The 21,121-nt window shown below is 50.2% G+C and overlaps 1 protein-coding gene across 4 annotated transcripts in view; it reads left to right on the plus strand.

Annotated features, from left to right (window-relative positions):
- Nucleotides 1-52: 52 nt before the first annotated feature.
- The window catches only part of KIAA0513 (KIAA0513 ortholog), a 68,784-nt gene continuing 47,715 nt past the window's right edge, over nucleotides 53-21,121 (plus strand). For 2 of the 4 annotated variants that reach the window (XM_055299768.2, XM_055299772.2), the window contains exon 1: nucleotides 53-165. The gene's annotated coding sequence lies outside the window, so the exon portion shown is untranslated. Of the gene's footprint in view, nucleotides 166-357; nucleotides 1,307-6,940; nucleotides 8,081-21,121 lie in introns of those variants that run through there. The other 2 variants (XM_055299770.2, XM_055299771.2) reach the window with 2 other exon arrangements.

Raw genomic sequence — 21,121 nt, forward strand, 5'->3', positions numbered from 1 at the left:
CCGTCTCGCGCCTGCGCAGAAGGGGCTGGAGGCGGGCGCGTCCGGTTGACTGACAGCTCGCGCCGCGGCGCCGGGAAAGGACCCGGCTGCTCGCGGGCGGCGCAGTCGCCGCAGACGCGGAGTCGTACGGCGCCGGTTCGCTGCCCGGTCCGCCCGCGATGAGAGGTGCGGTGGGGTGGCCTCAGGCCGGCCTGACAGGCTCATGAGGGGAAGGATGACCCGGGAGGGACGGCGGGGACCAGGGACGGGGATCTGCGACGGGTGACAGCTGGGAGCGCCGTGGGGCGGGGGGCGCGGGGAGGGAGGAGGGGTCCGCGGGGCGGGCGGGGGCGGGGCCTCGCGGGCCGGGGGTTCAGGCCGGGGTTCTCCGCGGGCTCCCCGACTGCTGGGAGGCAAAGGGAATACGGAAAGGTCGCCGGGAGCCCACGGGCGGAGGGGCAGTGCGGACGCTCGTGAATGAGTGCAAGCCGGGCCGCTGCCTGGAGGAGGCGCTCCCAACCGCCGGGCAGATGGTGGCTTTGGGGTAGAGCTGGTGTCCCAGTCTTGGGAGAAGAAGAAACCCCGGACTCCTGCAAGGGCATTCTGGGGAGAGGGTGCAAGGACCCAGGGGGGAAAGACATCGGCGAGTCATGCCTGTGTTCGGGGTGTGAAGTTGCTGCCTCACCGCTCCCGGGGCTAGCGGGGGGCGGTGAGAGAAAGGGGCTTCCTGGCCTGGGTGGCCACCCCTGTCCATTCTGCGTCTTCCCTCTGCTCTTAATGGGCCAGCGAGCAAAGGGGAGGATTGCAGAGAGGATAGCACTGGAAATGCGGTTTTAGCAGCTCAGTTTAGGACGGCTGGATCAGATGGAATTGAACCCGTTTAGAGGATCTTGGAAAGGACAGAATTGAGTGTTCTGGAGCTGGGTGCGTGCCCCCCACCGCCGCCCTAGTCGTAGGTTTGTGCTTCCCTGGATTGCAGGCTGATTCGACTTGGGAAGATGAAAAGGGGAAGAGGAAAAAAAGACTCTGCAGGGGCACTAGCCAGGTCCTCTTCCTCTCTAGGTAGGGGCCAGGCATGAGTCCCAGCCTCCAGATTGAGCAGGAACAGCCTCTGAGCTGGCACAGGTGAGGCGCCCCTGACGTGGAGGTAGTGGCTGTGGTGAGTCAGTGTTAGAGGCAGGCTGACAGCTGTCAGGACCGAGGCTGCTTTAGCCAGGCTGCGACTTGATGTTGATGTTTCAGATTCATTTCCTTAGAGGCAACCCCCTCCCTCAGCCTAAAATCAGGGCAGAGAGATGCTTAACACCGAATCGTGCAAAGGAAAAAGGTTTGGGTAATATTGCATGTGAGCGTTCCTTCCTGTCTTCCCCCCATTTCTCCTGGGAAGCGTATGTTCTCCATTGTTCAGTGTCTCTCTTTGGCTGTCACTTGTTTTTATTTCCACTTTGTTCAGAAATAGGACTGCTTACGCCTTTGAAGCACAGGACGAAAGGCTATTGAAATTGGCTCGCAATGAAAAAGTTGACTCATGAGGTTTTCTTTTTCCATTAAAGAGATGAAGATGGCGTGGGACTCACATGTAGGCAGCCTTGCGAGCAGATCATCACTAGCCTCTCTGTGTTACATTCTGACGTTTCTGGCCATATTTGCCTTTTGTATGGGACGTGTCAGTGTGAAGGTTGGTTTGCATTATTTGAGATGTAACAGCCAAAGGCAATGAGAAGCCACTAGGTGACTGAGTAAATCACAAGCCTTAAATAATTTGCTGCCGAATCCCAGAAAGTGGAGGATTTCCATAGATATTGAATGTGGCTCTCTTTTCACGACAATAACTGCTTCTTCAAAGGTGAATTGCTTTATAGTAGCCCCAGTGGCTCTGAGGAGCATCTTTTAGGACAATCCCCAGGAAGGGGTGGGATGAGTCAAGCTGTGTGCTTCTCTCTCCTCCCACCTCCTCCCTCCTTTCTCTCATAAAGCAAAAGTAATCAGGTTAAAAGAAACACCAAAAGCAGCCTGGGGCAGTTTTTTGAAAAAAGTCCTGAGAAGTCAACCAGCAGCAGGAAAGACATGCAAAGGCAGGAGTAAAAACCGTCTTGGCCGTAATAACCGTCACTTTCATACTTCCCGACGGTTTTCCCACGCACACTCTTGGCTGACCTTCATTATAAGCTTGGCAATCATGATGGGTTTGTTATCGTTCCCATGTCACAGATGAGGAAACTGAGGCTGAGTGACTTGCCCAGGTTCTCTTTGCTACTGGGGGCACAGTGAAGTGTTTAACCCAACCGTCTGACGCTGGATACAGTAGCCCTTACCACTGTGTGGAATGGGAAGCGGGGTGGAACCAGGTGGATTATGCCTCACACGAGGGGTCCCCAGAGGCTTGCAAAACATCCTTCTCTTCCACCACCTGCCCGGCTTACCGAGTCCGCCGCAGCACCCCTGCGCCCGCCCCATGCTTGAGGTAGTCTGCATGGACTCAGATTTATTTAGACGTCCTTGAGAAATCCAGTAGGAAGTATGATTGCAAAGAGTCTTTTGCTTAAGTCTCTGTTTCCAAATAGCCCAGGTGTTTTCAGCTGTGTGAGGCAAGAGAGCACGCAGTTCTCGGGCAGCCTGCTAGAATCGTTTTCCTTGTCCTCCACCCGAAAGAGAAATGCGGTGGTTGTGAAACCAAGGGAGCTGACCCAGTAACTTTATTTATTCTAAACCGTTTTTTATATGTGGCATTGTATGCATTATGGTGACACTTAAGAAAAATAAGCCATAGGGCCGGGCGCGGTGGCTGCCGTTTTCCTGTAATCCCAGCACTTTGGGAGGCCGAGGCAGGTGGATCACCTGAGGTCAGAGTTCGAGACCAGCTTGGACAACCAGGTGAAACCCCCATCTCTACTAAAAATGTAAAAATCAGCTGGGCATGGGGGCAGGTACCTGTAATCCCAGCTACTCAGGAGGCTGAGGCAGAATCACTTGAACCCAGGAGGCGGAGGTTGTAGTGAGCCTAGATCACAGCACTGGACTCCAGCCAGGGTGACAGAGAAAGACTCCATCTCAAAAAAAAAAAAAAAAAAAAAAAAGGCAAAAATAAAGGCATAGTTGTTCTCATGAGGGAAGGACAGGTTTTGATCCCACTTTATAAATCTGGGCATCACAAAAAGGACTTCACGGGGAGGTTGGCTGATACATGTGCCGGCAAGTCAGTGGTATAAAACAATGGATAGCCAAGGCAATCCCCAGCGCAGGAACAGAAGTGCAGGTCTGGAATGAAACAGGTGATAGTTCCGATCTACTCCATGCTTAGAACATCGTGTTCTTTTCCGGGCATCACATGTAATGAAGGGTGTAGAAAAAATGAAGCATATTCATTGGAAACCGCTACAATGGCGAATGAATTAGATGTAAGTCTGGAGAAGCTTGGGAACTGTGATTTATTAAGCTCATTCTGTAGAGGCCCAAGGTTCCAAGAACTGAAGGACAAAAGTAATAGTTAGAAAGACTTGGCCTTGGCTGAGTGTGGTGGCTACGCTTGGAATACCAGCACTTTGTGGGGGCCAAGGTGGGCAGATCACTTGAGCCCAGGAGTTGAAGAGCCTGCGCTCTTCACCAGCCAGGGCAACATGGCAAAACCCCATCTGTACCAGAAAATAAAAATTAGCCTGGCATGGTGGTGCAAACCTGTAATCTCAGCTACTAGGGAGGCTGGGGTGGGAGGATCACTTGAGCCCCAGAGGTGGAGGTTGCCATGAGCTGAGATTGTATCACTGCACCCCAGACTTCAGTTTTAAGACTGTGATTGTGCGAGACTGGTCGTTTAAAAACTCTGAGTTAAATCGTGTCTGTCCCCAGCAGCTTCCCAGGACCTTGGTCAACTAGGGCAACTGCGCAGGTGCTGACTGACCCTGTCTGTTTCTCCAGCTTCATCAACTGCTGCTGTCATTCACCAAGGTCCTGCCTTCTTCCTGTGCCTTGCGTGTGCCAAGATGACTCTGCCTCAGGGCCTTTGCACGGGCTGTTCCCTTTCCATTGCCAGCTTCCTGCCATTTAGGTCACTGCTGCAACGTCACATCCTTAGTGAGACCTTCCCTAATAGTCAAAATAATGTTCCTTTTTCCTCTGATCCCTGCCCACTCACTCTATCATATTACAGTGTCTTATTTTCTTTATAACAATATCAGAAATGACCTTGTTTATTGGAGAATGCTTTTACTAGAGATGGTCAAACCTAACCTGGCTAGCGGACCATTGGGCAAGAGAATTCAGGCGCTAGACAGACAGTAATGCCAGGTCACCTTTATTTCTCTTGGGACTGCTCTCACAAAGAACCACACACTGGGGCTTAAAGCAACCAAAATTTATTCTCACAGTTCTGGAGACCAGAAGTCCAAAATTAAGGTGTTGACAGGGCTGGTTCCTTCTTGGGGACTCAGAGGGAGACTCTGTGCCTCACTCCCAGCTTCTGCTGCTGGCCAGTGATCCGTGAGTCCCCTCACTGGCAGGTGTGTCACCCCAGGGTCTCCTTGTCGCTGTGTGTCTGTCTCTAGTTCATGTCTCCTCCTGTGGGTCTGTCTCTCTTTTCCTCTTAAAAGGGCACCTGTCAGTTTGGACTTGGGTCTACACTATTCCATTTGGACCTTCTCTTTTCGTGAGACAGAGTCTCTGTTGCCCAGGCCGTAGTGCAGGGCATGATCTCAGCTCACTGCAACCACCGCCTCCCAAGTTAAAGCAATTCTCATGCCTCAGCCTCCCATGTAGCTGGGATTACAGGTGCACGCCACCATGCCTGGCTAATTTTTGTATTTTTGGTAGAGATGGGGTTTCGCCATGTTGGCCAGGCTCGTCTCAAACTCCTGACCTCAAGTGATCCTCCTGCCTCGGCCTCTCAAGTGGTGGGATAACCTCCTCTTTTTTTTTTTTTTTTTTAATAAAAATATTAAACTGGGGAAAAGCACGTCATTTTATTGTTCCTGGATAGCAGGATGTGCTCAGCTCAGGTCCAGTAGTGACTTTCAAAGGAATTTGGAAGAGCCATTGGATTTTTTTTTCTTTTTTTTTTAATTTTTTTTTTTGCACACAAAACAATAATCATTTTCTAAAAGTACATACACAGAAAAAGATGCATATCAAACATATTAGGAAGGTTGCACATAGGAAGACGGGGAATAGAAATGGGGGGTGGGAATTAAAGAAAATAAATGAGAGAGGGACTTTGTATGGATCAATGATAATAACTCAATCCTCTATTTGACAAAGAAGAAGGAGAAGGAAGAGGAAGAAAAAGAAAGTGGGATAAAGGATCAGAAAGGGAGGAAAATAGAAAAAATTAGAGTACGACTCCAGGGTAGACCTGTTTTGTTGTTGCTTGGTTGGTTGGTTGGTTTGTCAGTTGTATTTTTCATATGTTTCGCCATGTTGGCCAGGCTGGTCTCGAACTCCTAGCCTCAAGTGATCAACTCGCCTCGGCCTCCCAGAGTACTGGGACTACAGGCGTGAGCTACCACATCCAGCCCCCACATTGCTTCTGGCCTCTGTGGTAGACCGCCCAGCCGGGGCAGCCGGGCAGAGGCGCTCCTCACTTCCCAGACTGGGCGGCCAGGCAGAGACGCTCCTCACTTCCCAGACGAGGCGGCCGGGCAGAGACGCTCCTCACTTCCCAGACCGGGCGGCCGGGCAGAGACGCTCCTCACTTCCCAAACCGGGGGGCTGGGCAGAGGCGCTCCTCACATCCCAGATGATGGGCGGCCAGGCAGAGACGTTCCTCACTTCCTAGACGGGGTGGCGGCCGGGCAGAGGCGCTCGTCACCTCCCAGATGGGGTGGCTGTCGGGCAGAGGCTGCAATCCTGGCACCCTGGGAGACCAAGGCAGGCGGCTGGGAGGCGGAGGCTGCAGCGAGCCAAGACCACGCCGCCACACTCCAGCCCGGGCAACACCGAGCACCGAGTGAGCGAGCCTCCGTCTGCAGTCCCAGCACCTCGGGAGGTCGAGGCGGGCAGAGCACTCGAGGTCAGGAGCTGGAGACCGGCCTGGCCGACATGGCGAAACCGCGCCTCCAGCCAAAGGAGAAAAACCAGGGAGGGGTGGTGGCGTAAGGCGGCAATCTCAGGCAGCCCGCAGGCCGGGGCAGGAGAATCACGGGAGCCGGACGCAGGGAGTCTGCAGCGAGTCGAGTGTACTCCAGCCCGGGCCACAGAGGGAAGAAAAGAAAGAAAGAAAGAAAAGGAAGGAAGGAAGGAAGGAAGGAAACCTCCTCTTAACTAATTACATCCACAAAGACCCTTTTTATTTTGTTTTGTTTTGTTTTTTTGAGACGGTCTCTGTCATCCAGGCTGGAGTGCAGTGGCACAATCTCGGCTCACTGCAAGATCCGCCTCTTGGGTTCACACCATTCTCCTGCCTCAGCCTCCTGAGTAGCTGAGACTACAGGCGCCCGCCACCACGCCCGGCTAATTTTTTGTATTTTTAGTGGAGACGGTTTCACCATGTTAGCCAGGATGGTCTTGATCTCCTGACCTCATGATCCGCCCGCCCCGGCCTCCCAACGTGCTGGGATTACACGCGTAGAGACTGCGCCCGGCCCCACAGAGACCCTATTTTCAGTTAAGTTCACAGATTCCCTGGGTTATGACCTCAGCATATCTTTTGGGTCCAGGGGTTGCGGAGGGTGCGCCTAAATTCAATCTATAATGCCTTCCAGCATCAAGGTGCAGTGATGTTTTAAAGGGGTTGGCAGGAGGTGCTCAGTTATTTTTAGGGATAATGACAGGGATGTGGACGTTTTTAGGAGAAGCATTCGTGATCCTTACAATTTGTGAGACAAGTACTGACCATTGTGCTTCACCATGAAGAGGGCGAGCAATCCAGTGACCTGCCCAAGGCCGTGCAGCTCCTGACAGTGAATCTCCTCATTTCTAATTGCAGAGCCCACAGCTTCTTTACCCCTCCCGGCAGGGACGCCACAGCTGCTTCAGGTCAGGATGCAGGGTTTCTCTGATGCATTCTGCAGGGGCCCAGAGAGATGATTCCCTTCGTTTGCGTTTTGCTGCACTGGTCCTTGTAGTGGAGGAACAGCTCATCGGCGTCCAGCAGTGAAATAAATGGCGCGGCTGAATACGATGCCCTGCCACTTAGGCAATGCTGCCCAGAGGCAGTGGCGTATGTAGAAGCCTCCTCCCGTGTGTAATTCAGAAGGGCTGTTTACCAAGGCCTCCAGAGCTCTGTGCTTCTGCATCTCATATTTGACCAAGGGTGAGCCCTGAGGGAGTTCACAGAGCAACTTTTCTCCCTTTGGGCTGGGGGGTGGGGGCAGGGATGGGGGAGGGTAGAGCAGGACCTTCGCCAGCTGACTTATCTGGTGACTGGCACTGGCACCTGGAAATGCCTCAATTCCTGATTCTGTCACCCAGATACCCAATATGCCCTTCTTTATTTTTGACTAAGTAATATGTGCAGGTGGTACCAAATTCAAATGATACAGAAAGATGTCGTAATTTGTCCCTCCCTGCCCCACCCCCCGCTTCCCAGTTACCCTCCCCAGTGGCATTACTGCCCATTTCTTGTGTCTCCTTCCAGAGATCCAATGTCCTTTTAATGTCCCCAATTACCATCATCCCCCTCACCCCATGGGCCATGCTCACCATCCCTCCCCTCAATCCTTCCTTCCTCCAACCTCGCCACAGCACATCTGTTGTGACAGATGACTAGTTTCCCATGTTAAGAGCTGATGAGGCCAGGCATGGTGGCTGCTGTGTAATCCCAGCACTTTGGGAGGTGGAAGCGGGTGGATCACTGCAGGTCAGGAGTTCGAGACCAGCCTGACCAACATGGTGAAAACCTCTGTCTTACTGAAAATACAAAAATTAGCCAGGCATGGTTGTGGGTGCCTGTAAGCCCAACTACTAAGGAGGCTGAGGCAGGAGAATTGCTTGAACCTGGGAGGTGGAGGTTGCAGTGAGCTGAGATCACACCATTGCACTCCAGTCTGGGCGACAAGAGGGAAACTCCATCTCAAACAACAACAACAACAACAAAAAAGCTGATGACTGTACTCCTGCCAAGGAGTTTATCTGGGGAAGGAAGGTGCTTAGCAAAAATGAGTCGGTAGAGGTAAATGTGGGGCAAGAGTGTGGGGAAAGGGCTTTTATTTATGGGGTGGTTTTCGTGGTCTTGTGCCTTACACTTCACTAGGTAGGGTTTGCCCTGTCCAGGGCAAATACAGAGGACTCACCGGAAGGAAGGTGATAGGGGCAGTTTATTTTATGTGGCTGAGGTATAAAAATAGTGTGGTTGTTATTATGGCTCATATTTATAGGGTTTCCTCTGTCCATGCCCAGCTGTGTGCCCAGTGCCTTATGGGGCTGTCACTTTAGCCCTCACAAAAACAGTATAATGTAGCCAAGGTTACCCTCCCCATTTTGCAGGTCAGAAAACTGAGGTATAGAGAGGCGGAGTAACGTGGCTCCATCACACAGTGTGTAAGGGCAGCGCCAGCACATGGGTCAGGGCAGCCCATCTCTGGACCTGGGTTCTTTGCCTCTCCCCTGTGCTGCCTCTCCCGACAAAGTGCAGGTCACCTTTGAGACCCCCTGTCACCGGAGACAAGTGCTCTGCAGGGTGTTGGGCCTCTAAGCCCCACCCCACACCTATGCACCTGCCTCTGCCCCTTCCCCAGGCCGAGCCATCAGCTACCCTGCTTCCTTTCAGCTCTCTGATTTCCACCTGGCTGTCAAAGTTCCAGGCACCAGGACATCTTCCCGGAGCCCCCAGTTCTCCGAGCACGGCCACAGTGGTGCTGGGTCTGTCCCCTGTCCTGTAGCAGGCACCTGTCTCTTGCCCTCTTTGCTGCCTGTTCCTCTCTGAGCAGGTCAGAAGTGGCTCTGCAAGTTCTGTGTTGTCCTGCATGTTCTTCAGTTCCCCAGGCCTAGCCCAGTGCCCAGCATGGAGCAGGTGACGAAGAAATGCTGGTAGCACAGGCAGCTGGTGGTTTAGGAAACCCTGGTCTCCAACTGGCTCCGTGGGGACCCTCCCTTCCCAGACTGTAAAAGGAAGGCTTTAACCTCAAGTCTTCTAGCGTCAGAATGTCCGTCACTTTGCTTACGTTGTTTTGTTTTTTGTTTGTTTGTTTGTTTATTTTTACAGATGAGATCTTGCTCAGTCGTCCAGGCTGGAGTGCAGTGGTGCAATCACCGCTCACTGCAGCCTCGACCTCCTGGGCTCCAGCAATCCTCCCACCTCAGCCTGCCAAGTAGCTGGGACTACAGGCATGTGCCACCATGCCCTGCTAATTTATTTTTATTTTTTATTTCTAGTAGAAATGGGATCTTGGCTGGGCACGGTGGCTCATGCCTGTAATGCCAACACTTTGGGAGGCTGAGGTGGGCGGATCATGAGGTCAGGAGATCGAGACCATCCTGGCTAACACGGTGAAACCCCGTCTCTACTAAAAAAATACAAAAAAATTAGCCTGGCTTGGTGGTGGGTGCCCGTAGTCCCAGCTACTCAGGAGGCTGAGGCAGGAGAATGGCATGAACCCGGGAGGCAGAGCTTGCAGTGAGCCAAGATCATGCCACTGCACTCCAGCCTGGGCAACAGAGCGAGACTCCGTCTCAAAAAAAAAAAAAAAAGGAACGTGATCTTACTATGTTGCCTGAGCTGGTCTTGCACTTCTGGGCTCAAGCGATCCTCCCGCCTTGGCCTCCCAAAATGCTGGGATTACAGGCATGAACCACCACACCTGGCCTGCTTAGAGTATTTAAACAGCCTTCTTTCCTCCTTCTTTGTTCCTTTAACAGCTTCTTGAGTATGTTTTAGATATCATAACATTTTTCCATTTCAATTGTACAATTTAGTGATTCTTAGTAACTTCACTGAGTGATGCAACCTTCATCGTAATCTAATTTCAGAATGTTTCCATCACTCCATCAACGAAACCCCTTTCTCATTTGCAGTCTCTGCCCCCGCCTCCCAATCCGGCCTCTGATAACCACTAATCCAGTTTCTGACTCTGTGGATTCGCCTGCTCTGGAGATTTCGTAAACCTGGAATCGTCCAGTACGTGGCCTTGTAACTAGATTCATTTTTAGTTCATTGCTATTGTAGCATGTGTCCGTCCTTTGTTCCTTTTTAGTGTAGATGTTTTTAGTGATTCTCTAATACTGGGAAAGAGTGCCGGTGCCTTCTGGCCCTCTGCACTCGTCTCCATCTGCCCTCTTGCGGATGGAGCCTTTGATTGTGGGGTGGACAAGCAGGCGGTAGCCCTACTGGGTGTGCCTACATATTACGCCACAGACCTTACTTGCCTGTCACAGTGTTCCCGTACTGTCCTCTTTCTGTTCCAGGATCCAGTCCAGGGGACCACATTGCATGTGGTCACACCAGCCCAGCACCCCCTGCCCTGGGACAGCTCCCGCCTTTCCTTATTTCACACAGTTTGGTGGTCTCCGTGTAACACGGGATCTTCATAGCTCCCAGAAGGAAAGCAATGCAGCGGCAGCATGTGTGTGAGGCCCGCCTTGCTCAATAGAGGAAGAACCTGACTTGAGAAAATCCTGCTTTCATTCTTGCAGCATTTCTGGCCTTTTTCTGGAAACTTTCTCCTGCATCTAAATATCAGAAATGAATGGCCAGGACCCATTGCACTGTAGGAATACTTTCTAAGCAAGGCTGATGGGGATGGTAAATTAGAAGAAGGAAAGGAGAGAGAAGGGGGGATTATTTTTTTCTCTTCATGACTGAGTCCGTGTAGGAAAGCATGCGCCTGGCAGACCATCTTCTTCAGTGACATCCTTTTCTCTGCCAGGTGTGTTTGGAGACATTTTCCTGGCCTTTACATCACAGCCAGGCGTGACTCACAAGCAGATGACTCAGTGGCAAAAGTGACCAATGAGCTAGGGGAAAATGAGAATCTGGGAAGAGTGGAACAGATGGAAAATGCCAGAGTCAGTGCGTGTGGACGGCTGCTGTGATGCTGACATCCTTGAGTCAGGGGATATCGGGTGAACCTAGGACGCTGGGATACAAAATGGGGCCCTGCAAGGAGGGGTGGAAGCCTCATGAAGGAAGAGAACCACATTCTGAGTGAATAGTAAGTATCGAGAATGAAATAAAAGAATGAAATGAGACCAAAACAGTGTCCATATGTCAGTGTCAAACCTAAGACTGCCTCCTTGTAATTTTTTAAAAACTTAATTTGCAGTGGTTAGAAGGAAATAGAAAACCCGTTAATAAAGTAAAACTAGTCTAATCCCCAGTGTAGTCAGTGAGAGGCAGATTATGTTGAACTTCATTATGCAGAACAACATCACTCCTAGAATCCCAAGGCCCAATTTGGGTAATAAAATATACTTCATCAGTCTGCTGTTGTGGAAGGAAGTGGTATTCTACATAATCAGAAATTTAACGGAAGTAGAATTAACAAAGTCATCTATGCTGTGGGAAAGAAGTAGCATCTCTCACGTCCTCTCTCTGTCCTCCAGGGGACCCTCCCAAGTGAGCTGGAGTGGCCAAGAGCAGAGGGGCCCCATGAGGCTGCACCTCCTACCTGTAGTCCTGCATCTGTTCTTGCTAGCATGCCAGTCCACTCTCCACACAGTGGCCAGAGTGCAGCATCTTTCCAAAATCGAATTCAGGTCATGGCAATCCCCAGATTTAAACCCTCTAGTTGCTCCTGGGATGTATCCCCAAGTCTGTAACTTGGCCTGCAAGTCCCTGCTTCCATGGGCTGGTCCCTGTAGCCCTCCCACGCTCAGCTCCTTCCACGCCACCTCTATGCACCCCACTGGGCCACACTGTGTCGCCGTAGATAGAATGGCCCAGGTCCATGCCCTTGAAGAGCAGTGACTTTGCCTCTTCCCTGGGCTGGGCCCCATGGCCTCCGGATCAGAGTGACCTCCCTGCTTTCTCAGGCTGAAGGTGCTCCTTGCTGCCAGCCGCCTTCCCTAACCCAGCGCAGTCCAGCAGAAATGCAAGACGCACCACGTGTGTGATTTTAAATCTAGCAGCCACATTAAACAAGTAAGGGTATCTAGCAGTATAATTTATTTTTTAATTGGCCGGATGCAGTGGCTCATGCCTGTAATCTCAGAACTTTGGGAGGCTAAGGTGGGTGGATCACTTGAGGTCGGGAGTTCGAGACCAGTCTGACCAACACAGTGAAGCTCCGTCTCTACTAAAAAGACAAAAAGATAGCTGGGCGTGGTGGTGGGCACCTGTAATCCCAGCTACTCGGGAGGCTGAGGCGGGTGAATCACTTGAACTTGGGAGGTGGAGGTTGCAGTGAGCCAAGATTGTGCCACTGCACTCCAGCCTGGGCAACAGAGCCAAACTCAGCCTCAAAAAAAAAAAAAAAAAAAGAATATGTTTGTTAATAGATTCTGTTTAACCCAATGTATCCAAAATATTATTATTTCTACATGTAATCTGTATAAAAATTATTAATGAGATAGTTTACATTCTCTTTTCTGTCCAAAGTCTGAAGTCTGGTGTGGTCAGCAGCTCACAGCTTGAACGAGCCACATTGATGGGCTCAAGGGCCACATGTGGCCAGCAGCTACCACAATGGGCAGCACAGCTCTGACTTGTTGGTGACGTATTTTATTCATAGCACAGATGATGGCTATAATATTTTTGTTTGCTTTTTTTGCTCCCTGAGGGCCAGGCTTTTGTCTCTTTCACCCGGAGCAATGCCTGGTGCAATGTAGATGCTCAATAATAATTGTTGAGTGATCGAATGGACGGAGGCCAAACACAAACCCTCAATTCTCCTGCTGCTCTAGAGGCCACGGAGTAGACAGTGCCATTCGGAGCCTATTTTAACCAGGCCAATTTAATGTCACGAGGTTCCTTGTAACCCACAACACTGTTTTATGTAGGGACTTATGTATCATCAAAGGTCTGTATGATTATTCTTTTTAATTTTTTTGAGACAGGGTCTCACTCTGTTGCCCAGGCTGGAGTGCAGTTGCACGATCAGGGCTCATTGCAGCCTCAACCCCCTGGGATGAAGTGATCCTCCTGTGTCAACCTCCTGAGTAGCTGGGACCATAGGCATGTGCCACCACACCCAGCTACTTTTATTTATTTTTTGTAGAGATGGGGTTTTGCTGTGTTGCCAATGCTGGTCTTGAATTCCTGGGCTCAAGTGATACTCCCACCTCAGCCTCCTGAGTAACTGGGACTACAGACTTGGGAATACTCCTGAGTAACTGGGACTACAGACATATGCCACGATGCCTGGCTAATTTTTGTATTTTTTGTAGCAATGGGGTTTCACCACGTTGGCCAGGCTGGTCTTGAACTCCTGACCTCAAGTGATCCCCCTGCCTCAGCCTCCCAAAGTATTGGGATTACAGGTGTGAGCCATCACTGCTGGCATGATTACTCTTTATTGGGTTGGTTTTTTTTTGGATGATGCCGATACCAAAGAAAGAAAGGTTTTCTTTTTTCTTTTTTTTTTTTTTTTTTGAAATGGCTCTCACTTTGTCACCCAGGCTGGAGTGCAGTGGCGCCATCTTGGCTTCCCACACCCTCCGCCTCCCAGGTTCAAGCAATTCTCCTGCCTCGGCCTCCTGAGTAGCTGGGATTACAGGCCTGTGCCACCATGCCTGACTAATTTTGTATTTGTAGTAGAGACAGGGTTTCACCATGTTGGCCAGGCTAGTCTTGAACTCCTGACCTCAGGTGATCTGCCCACCTCAGCCTCCCAAAGTGCTGGGATTACAGGCATAAGCCACCGTGCCTGGCCAGAGAAGGGTTTTCAACAGGAAGCAAGTGCAGAGATTGAGATTCTTTGAAGCTGTTTCTTGGAGTTAATATAGATCAGCAATTTTCAACTGGAGACATTTTCAGTTGTGACAACTCGGGGGTGCTTCTGGCATCTACTGGGTGGAGGCCAGGAGTGCTCCAAGCATCCTATAGTGCAAGGACAGCCCCCACCACAAGGAATAACCCAGCCCAAATGTTAACAGTGTCGTTGTCAAGAAACCCCACTGTTGGCTGGACGTGGTGGCTCACGCCTGTAATCCCAACTACTTGGGAGGCTGAGGTAGAAGGATCGCTTGAACCCGGATGGCGGAGGTTGCAGTGAGCTAAGATCGCACCACTGCACTCCAGCCTGGGTGACAGGGCGAGAATCTGCCTCAAAAAAAAGAAACCCCACTGTCCATCATCGCAGCTACACGTTTGTTGCTGTCTCGGAATTGCCTCTGGTAACGTTGGGAAGGTTTTTAGTCTCAGGAAACTTGAGAGGTTCCACACAGGCCCCATCTTTTCATTCCCTTCTCTCTGTTCACGTTAAACCCTCCCCAACCTATCATTGCTTTTCCTAAAAGCACAGACCAAATGGGAGCCGCCTGCAGCCAAAGTGTTTGAGATGAAAGAAAATTGGCTCCAGTTATAAACTACAGATGAGAATTTTGCAGAGAAGCCATCTAGAGAAGCGTGTGCCTTGAGAACTATGGATCAATACACTTAAAGCAGTCCTTGGAACCTATTTAGATACGCTTGAAGCAAAACAGCCACAGAAACCTCTTTCTTTTCACTGACACGCAAGTAAACATCTGCCAACTCCACCATTTCCAGGCTCCTCAAAAATGCATTTGCATATTGCAAAGCAGGACTAGAGTGCAGAATGAGATGTATTTTAATTCTTGTTATATATTAAGGTCCCCTAAATAAGAATTCAGCTCCTGTTTTATTATGGGTAGAAAAGTGGTTGATTATATATGTTTCAGTTTTAGGGTTTTGGGGAATACTTCTAAATAGAAACTGAAGTTGTGCTAGACTAGGCAGTATTTTTTTAATCCTTCGCAACTCTCCAACTAGGTCAGAATCAGTCTGAATTAGCCATGTGGGGGATAGCAAACCACCTCACGCCTGTCACTTCGCGCCAACTGTTTGCTCTGTCCGGAATATCTTCCGTTGTATGACTGGCAGGCTCAGGCTTCTACCAGATTTCACCCAAAGAACGCAGCCCTTGAAAACTGCCCCAGGCAGAGTGGAGTTCTGCTCCTGGGCTCCTACTGGCGTCTGCCTCCTGGAGTCAGAGCGTATGGCACGTGGCTGTCATCTTTTCTGTATGCGTTTCTCTGGATTGCACTTGGGAAAGGAAGGTTCATGTCCTATACATCTTTGTTTCCAAGGATTTATCACAGTTCCAGTACTTGGTAGGGGCTTCAAGATGGTTGCCAAGTGGATGGCTTGAACTCGACAAAGTAACACCTTTTATCTCTCTACTCGGGCGATGCCTCCATCCGTAGGGAAAGGAGAAGTGGCAGAGAGACAGCAGCTGTCCTCTTCAGCCTCAGGTGGTGAAATTCCTGGACTTGGCACTGAGCAGAGAGGTGACAAGCCACCCAAGGAAGGAGGGACCCTGGGTTCCCCTGGTTCTCCGTGTTACCCAGCTGGTGACACGGTGGGTGGAAAGTGGGGGTTCTGGACCCATCTGAGGAAACCACCGCCTGACTTTGGGGATACAGCTTCACCTTGTCACTTCACTCTGTGGGCTTCAGTGTCCTGCTCTTAAAACGATTCCCGGGAATCTGAGCCTTTGCCCCTGCGCTGCCTACTCCTGTCCCTTCCTTATCTGTCTGCCAAGCGCCTACCCATTTGCCAGAAGCCTGAAGTCTCACGTATCCCTGACATCCTGGGGTTTTGTTTGAGCAACACGAAGTCTAGAATTAATTAGTGCATAGCTATTTTGTTCCTACTTCTTTGCAAACATCCTTTACTCTCTTATAATTATTTTAATAACATTCAACTCTTTTGGCAGTGAATAACTGTTGCGAAAGCCCGGCATTTATGGGTGAAAAGTGCTAAGTCCTCCTTGTTTGTCAATCTCTACTAAAGTGGGAAATGGAGAACTTCAGAGGCTTTGGATGGGATATCAAATTGCTAATCATGTGCGGCCTGTGTGTCTTCCAAATGAGGAGACCTATAGGTTGAGTCTTTTCCCATGGCTCTTGGTAGAGGGAGTATTAATCCACCCCGGTGTACTGCAGCTATGGAAAGTGTCCTTATCCCCCAAATGAGCAAATAAGGGGCAGGGTCCTTGTCCATACCCGCAATATTGTAAGGCTGTGGACTCCCACTCTGCTTGGGTTTATAGACACTTCCATCTTTGCTCTGTAGCCTTAGGCAGCTGTTTAACCCTTTTAAGCCTCAAAGTTTCTTCCTCCATAAAGTGGGGATAATAGTTTTAGCTCATATGTTACTAGAGAATGAAATCAGATAGTTAGTGCCTGGTATGTAGGGAATATACAATAAATGTGAGTTGTAGTTATTATATCATTATCAAAAAGTAGTAAATAATGGTAATGCTGAGCATTGTGGAAAAGAACAATCCAGACCAGCATGGCTGCCTCCCAGCAGTGACATGCACAGAGGCAGCAGCAGGCAGCAGTCGGCTTGGCCTTTCTACAGGGCATTTGTGCCAGGCCTCACCGTGGCACTCAGAGGCAGGCAGTCTTCTGAGATTCCCTGAGAGGGAGGAGCAGAGACTTTTGAAATGTCTGAAGTTGCCATCCTTTTATTCAAATATAAGTTTTTAAGGACACAATTTTTAGAAAACTGTGGTTGTACTAACTTGTATAATGGCTGGAATAAACATCTTTATTTTTAACAACTACGAGGTTTAAAAACAAGTAGTGGGAAACATAATTCTTTACATTTGCTAATATGTCATAACAGGCACAAACCGAAATACAGTTTTAGACTAGCAGTGCATAAAAATACTTTTTAAATAGTAATTTTGATAGGTACAGTAGCACTTGAAAAAACAGCTGTGTAGTTAGTCCTTGTGAGGACCTACTAAAACCATTCAATGTACTGCCCCCAGCTACAACTGAAATCACGAACCTGGAAAGCAAGTTCTCTTACCCAGGTACACACCACACATACCTGCGCACTGAAACAACCTCCAGCCTCCATCTGTGGTGCACACTGATGAGGCATCCATCTCAAACAGGGCATGAGATGACAGTGTTTGGAGGCTGTTGCTTCTTGTTTTTTTTTGTTTGTTTGTTTTTTGAGACAGAGTCTTGCTCCATCACCCAGGCTGGAGTGCAGTGGTGCCATCTCAGCTCACTGCAACCTCTGCCTCCTGGGTTCAAGCAATTCTCATGCCACAGCCTCTTGAGTAGCTGGGACTACAGGCGGGTGCCACCACACCCGACTAATTTTTTGTGTTTTTAGCAGGGTTGAGATTTCACCATGTTAGCCACGTTGGTCTTGAACTCCTGACCTCAAGTGATCCACCCACCTCAGCCTCCCAAAGTGCTGGGATTACAGGTGTGAGCCACCATGCCCTTCCAGGAAGTGATGTTTAATGGATTGAAATGCCTTACTTGAGCCGGGCGCGGTGGCCCACGCCTGTAATCCCAGCACTTTGGGAGGCCGAGGCGGGCAGATCACCTTAGGTCAGGAGTTCAAGACCAGCCTGAGCAACATGGAGAAACCCCGTCTCTACTAAAAATACAAAATTAGCCGGGCATGGTGGCGCATGCCTGTAATCGCAGCTACTCGGGAAGCTAAGGCAGGAGAATCTTGAACCCGGGAAGCGGAGGTTGTGGTGAGTAGAGATCGTGCCACTGCACTCCAGCCTGGGCAACAAGAGCAAAACTCAGTCTCAAGAAAAAAAAAGAGAAATGCCGTACTTGAACCTTCTTGCTTGTAGACTGGCATGAACGTTTATCCATCTTTGTTTCTTAAAAACCTCAATAGGACAGAAAGAAGGAAGCCCACCTTATCTTTTCCTTTCGTAGTCACTCAAGTTCTCTGTGGCTTGGGCCCTTGTCCCATCAACAGTGAAGACATTGGGTCAGTCGTATTGGTTTGTTACTGAGGGGAGGTCAACCAGTGGTGCCCGCTGCATGTGCAGGGACTCTGGTCCCCAGGAAGGCACGTTGAGTGTCCCCTGGGTCATCTAGGGCAGGTCACAGTGTTCAGCGAGGTGACTCAGAAATCAGGCCCCTCGTAGTATCCCAGAGGGGGACACGTTGACAATGTTTCCTTTCTTGGGGTTCGAAGTGAGATCTCTGCTGTTCTGGAAAGAGTCTCCGTCCATCCACCACCACGAAGTAATGCTCCTCTTTTTTTTTTTTTTTTTTTTTGAGGCAGAGTCTCGCTCTGTCGCCCAGGCTGGAGTGCAATGGTGCGATCTCAGCTCACAGCAACCTCCGCCTTCCAGGCTCAAGCGGTTCTTCTGCCTCAGCCTCCTGAGTAGCTGGGACTACAGGCACACGCCACCATGCTTGGCTTATTTCTTTGGTTTTAGTAGAGACGGGGGTTAGACCATGTTGGCCAGTCTGATCTTGGACTCCTGACCTTGTGATCCGCCTGTCTCGGCCTCCCAAAGTGCTGGGATTACAGGCATGAGCCACCGTGCCCAGGCAGTAATGCTCCTCTTAAGAAAGAAAGCATCTGGCCGGGCGTGGTGGCTCACGCCTGTAATCCTAGCACTTTGGGAGGCCGAGGCGGGCGGATCACGAGGTCAGGAGATCGAGACCATCCTGGCTAACATGGTGAAACCCTGTGTCTACTAAAAATACAAAAAATTAGCCGGGCGTGGTGGTGGGCGCCTGTAGTCCCAGCTACTTGGGAGGCTGAGGCAGGAGAACGGCATGAACCTGGGAGGCGGAGCTTGTAGTGAGCTGAGATTGCACCACTGCTCTCCAGCCCGGGGGACAGAGCGAGACTCCATCTCTAAATAAATAAATAACTAATAAATAAATAAATAAATAAATAAATAAATAAATAAAAAAGAAAGCATCTGTCCCTCATCATGTCAATGGTCTGTAGCAGTCAGATGTGTTTCTGGACATCTCTGTGCTGTGAAAGATCAGGTGAATGGGAGGCTGGGGCTGCCGCACATGCCTGGTTTCAGCTGATCAGCGCTGATTTATGGCCAGGCACTCACTGTTTTTTGGGGGAAGAGACTCCTTATATTTGATACTTAAGCAGAGGCCCAATGACCTTGTTTGTTTGTTTGTGACAGAGTCTTGCTCTGTCACCCATGCTGGAGTGCAGTGGCGCAATCTTGGCTCACTGCAACCTCCGCCTCCCAGGTTCAAGTGATTCTCCTGCCTCAGCCTCCCGGGTAGCTGGGATTACAGGCACCCACCATCATGCCCAGCTAATTTTTGTATTTTTAGTAGAGATGGGTTTCACTATATTGGCTAGGCTGGTCTCGAACACCTGACCTCAAATGATCCACCTGCCTCGGCCTCCCAAAGTTCTGCATTACAGGCGTGAGCCACCACACCCGGCCTCAGTGACCTTGTTTTAAGGACATGACATGGAATTCCTGGAACTGGGATCCATTTTGAAGAGTCAGTGGTCCTTAGTTGTCATTAGGCAGGGGACTGGGTTCTGCTCTGTGCATTGGCCTCTGCTCCAGCCTGTGCAGGCTGTGTGGACGAGTGCCACCTTCTGCATCAGTGGGCACCTTGCGAGGCTTTGTGGAGCTCCAGTGAGTAGCCCACTTCCATCTGTCCATCTGGCTTGGACTTTCTGTACTTATCTTAGTCCCATGGCTGTGCTCCTGCAGGGCCAGGCAGATGACGGCAACCGATAGTGTGTATCTCAAAGGGACAACTACCCAACGAAGGATCCACAGGAAATGTTGCAGGGGGTGGGTCATGCCACAGCCCCTGGAAACGAGCTGGGATGTTGCCCTTGATCTTGCCTGCATTCTGGCTTTGCACTTTGAGGGAGTTGCTTCCGCCCTTCCCTTGGTCTCTGGCTGTTTGAGCTTTATATAGAGAGCCAAGTAGGAGTCAACTCTTTGGAGCTGTCTCTTGTGAAGCCTTTCTTACCACATGCCGTGTCTTTCTCGGCAGTGCAGCTGCATCCTTCACACATGGCTATTCTCTTAGCAATTTCTTACCCTGTGCAGTTTAAAAACAAACATCTTACCTAACCCAGAGTGCTTTCTACATGCCCGTGACACCTTTCTCCTTACAGAGGATGAAGAACCACGGAAAAACTTGGGGCTCTGGTATCGCGAACTCCCTAAATTCTCCCACCTCCTTTCCCACATAACCTGATGCTCAGCCTACTGCTGACAAGCGTCAGCCCAGCGGAGGCCCGTCTGCCCTGCCTTTGTCATTTCTAGTCCCCTTCAGTTATATTTCGTGTTCCTCATTCTCACAAGAGAGAATCCTTTTCCTTCTGCAGATGGACAGCCCATCTGTAGGCTGGTGCCATCCTTCGAGGTCAGCTGGTGACACACACTGAGAGGGAACCCAGGTCCAGAATGTGCTTGTCAGGAAGGGTGTGCAGCCCAGGGTTCTCTCCATGTTCACTGACTTTTTCCTTTGTCATCTTCGTTCTGCCGTTGAGCCTACCTAGTGGATTTTTACAGTTTCAGTTACTGTATGTTTAGTTCTAAGTTTTCCATTTGGTTCTCCTTTATACCTTCTATTTGTTTCCTGAGACTTTTGATCATTCCCTTTATGTTAAGAATACCCCTCCTGGCCGGGCGCGGTGGCTCACGCTTGTAATCCCAGCACTTTGGGAGGCCGAGGCGGGCGGATCACGAGGTCAGGAGATCGAAACCACGGTGAAACCCTGTCTCTACTAAAAATACAAAAAAAATAGCCGGGCGTGGTGGCGGGCGCCTGTAGTCCCAGCTACTCGGAGAGGCTGAGGCAGGAGAATGGCGTGAACCCAGGAGGCAGAGCTTGCAGTGAGCCGAGATTGCGCCACTGCACTCCAGCCTGGGCGACAGAGTGAGACTCCGTCTCAAAAAAAAAAAAAAAAAAAAAAAAAAAAAAAAGAATACCCCTCCTTACTTCTTGGAGTGTTTTTTTATAATAGCTGCTGTGGAGTCTGTCAGCTAATTCCAGTGTCTCTGTTAGCTGAGATAAGCTGTTGATCATCTTTTCCCATGCGAGTTGAGGATATTCAACTTGTTTGTACGCGGAGTGGTTCTGGATTGGTCCTGAACATTCTGAATATTACGTTAGGAAGCTGTGGTTCCTGATTCAGTCGTCTGGAGAGTTGTTGGTACCTTGGTTTTGGCAGGCACTCCACCAGCTTGGGTTCAGGTTCTCAATCCCTACCATTCTGCTGTGGGTTTTGGTGCCGTTTTCCAAGCCTTTGCCTGCTCTTCAGATCTGTCCGCTGTGTAGCACCCCATGGCCTGTGTGGGCC

The sequence above is a fragment of the Symphalangus syndactylus genome, chromosome 11 (genome assembly GCF_028878055.3).
Source record: "Symphalangus syndactylus isolate Jambi chromosome 11, NHGRI_mSymSyn1-v2.1_pri, whole genome shotgun sequence".
Taxonomy (NCBI): domain Eukaryota; kingdom Metazoa; phylum Chordata; class Mammalia; order Primates; family Hylobatidae; genus Symphalangus; species Symphalangus syndactylus.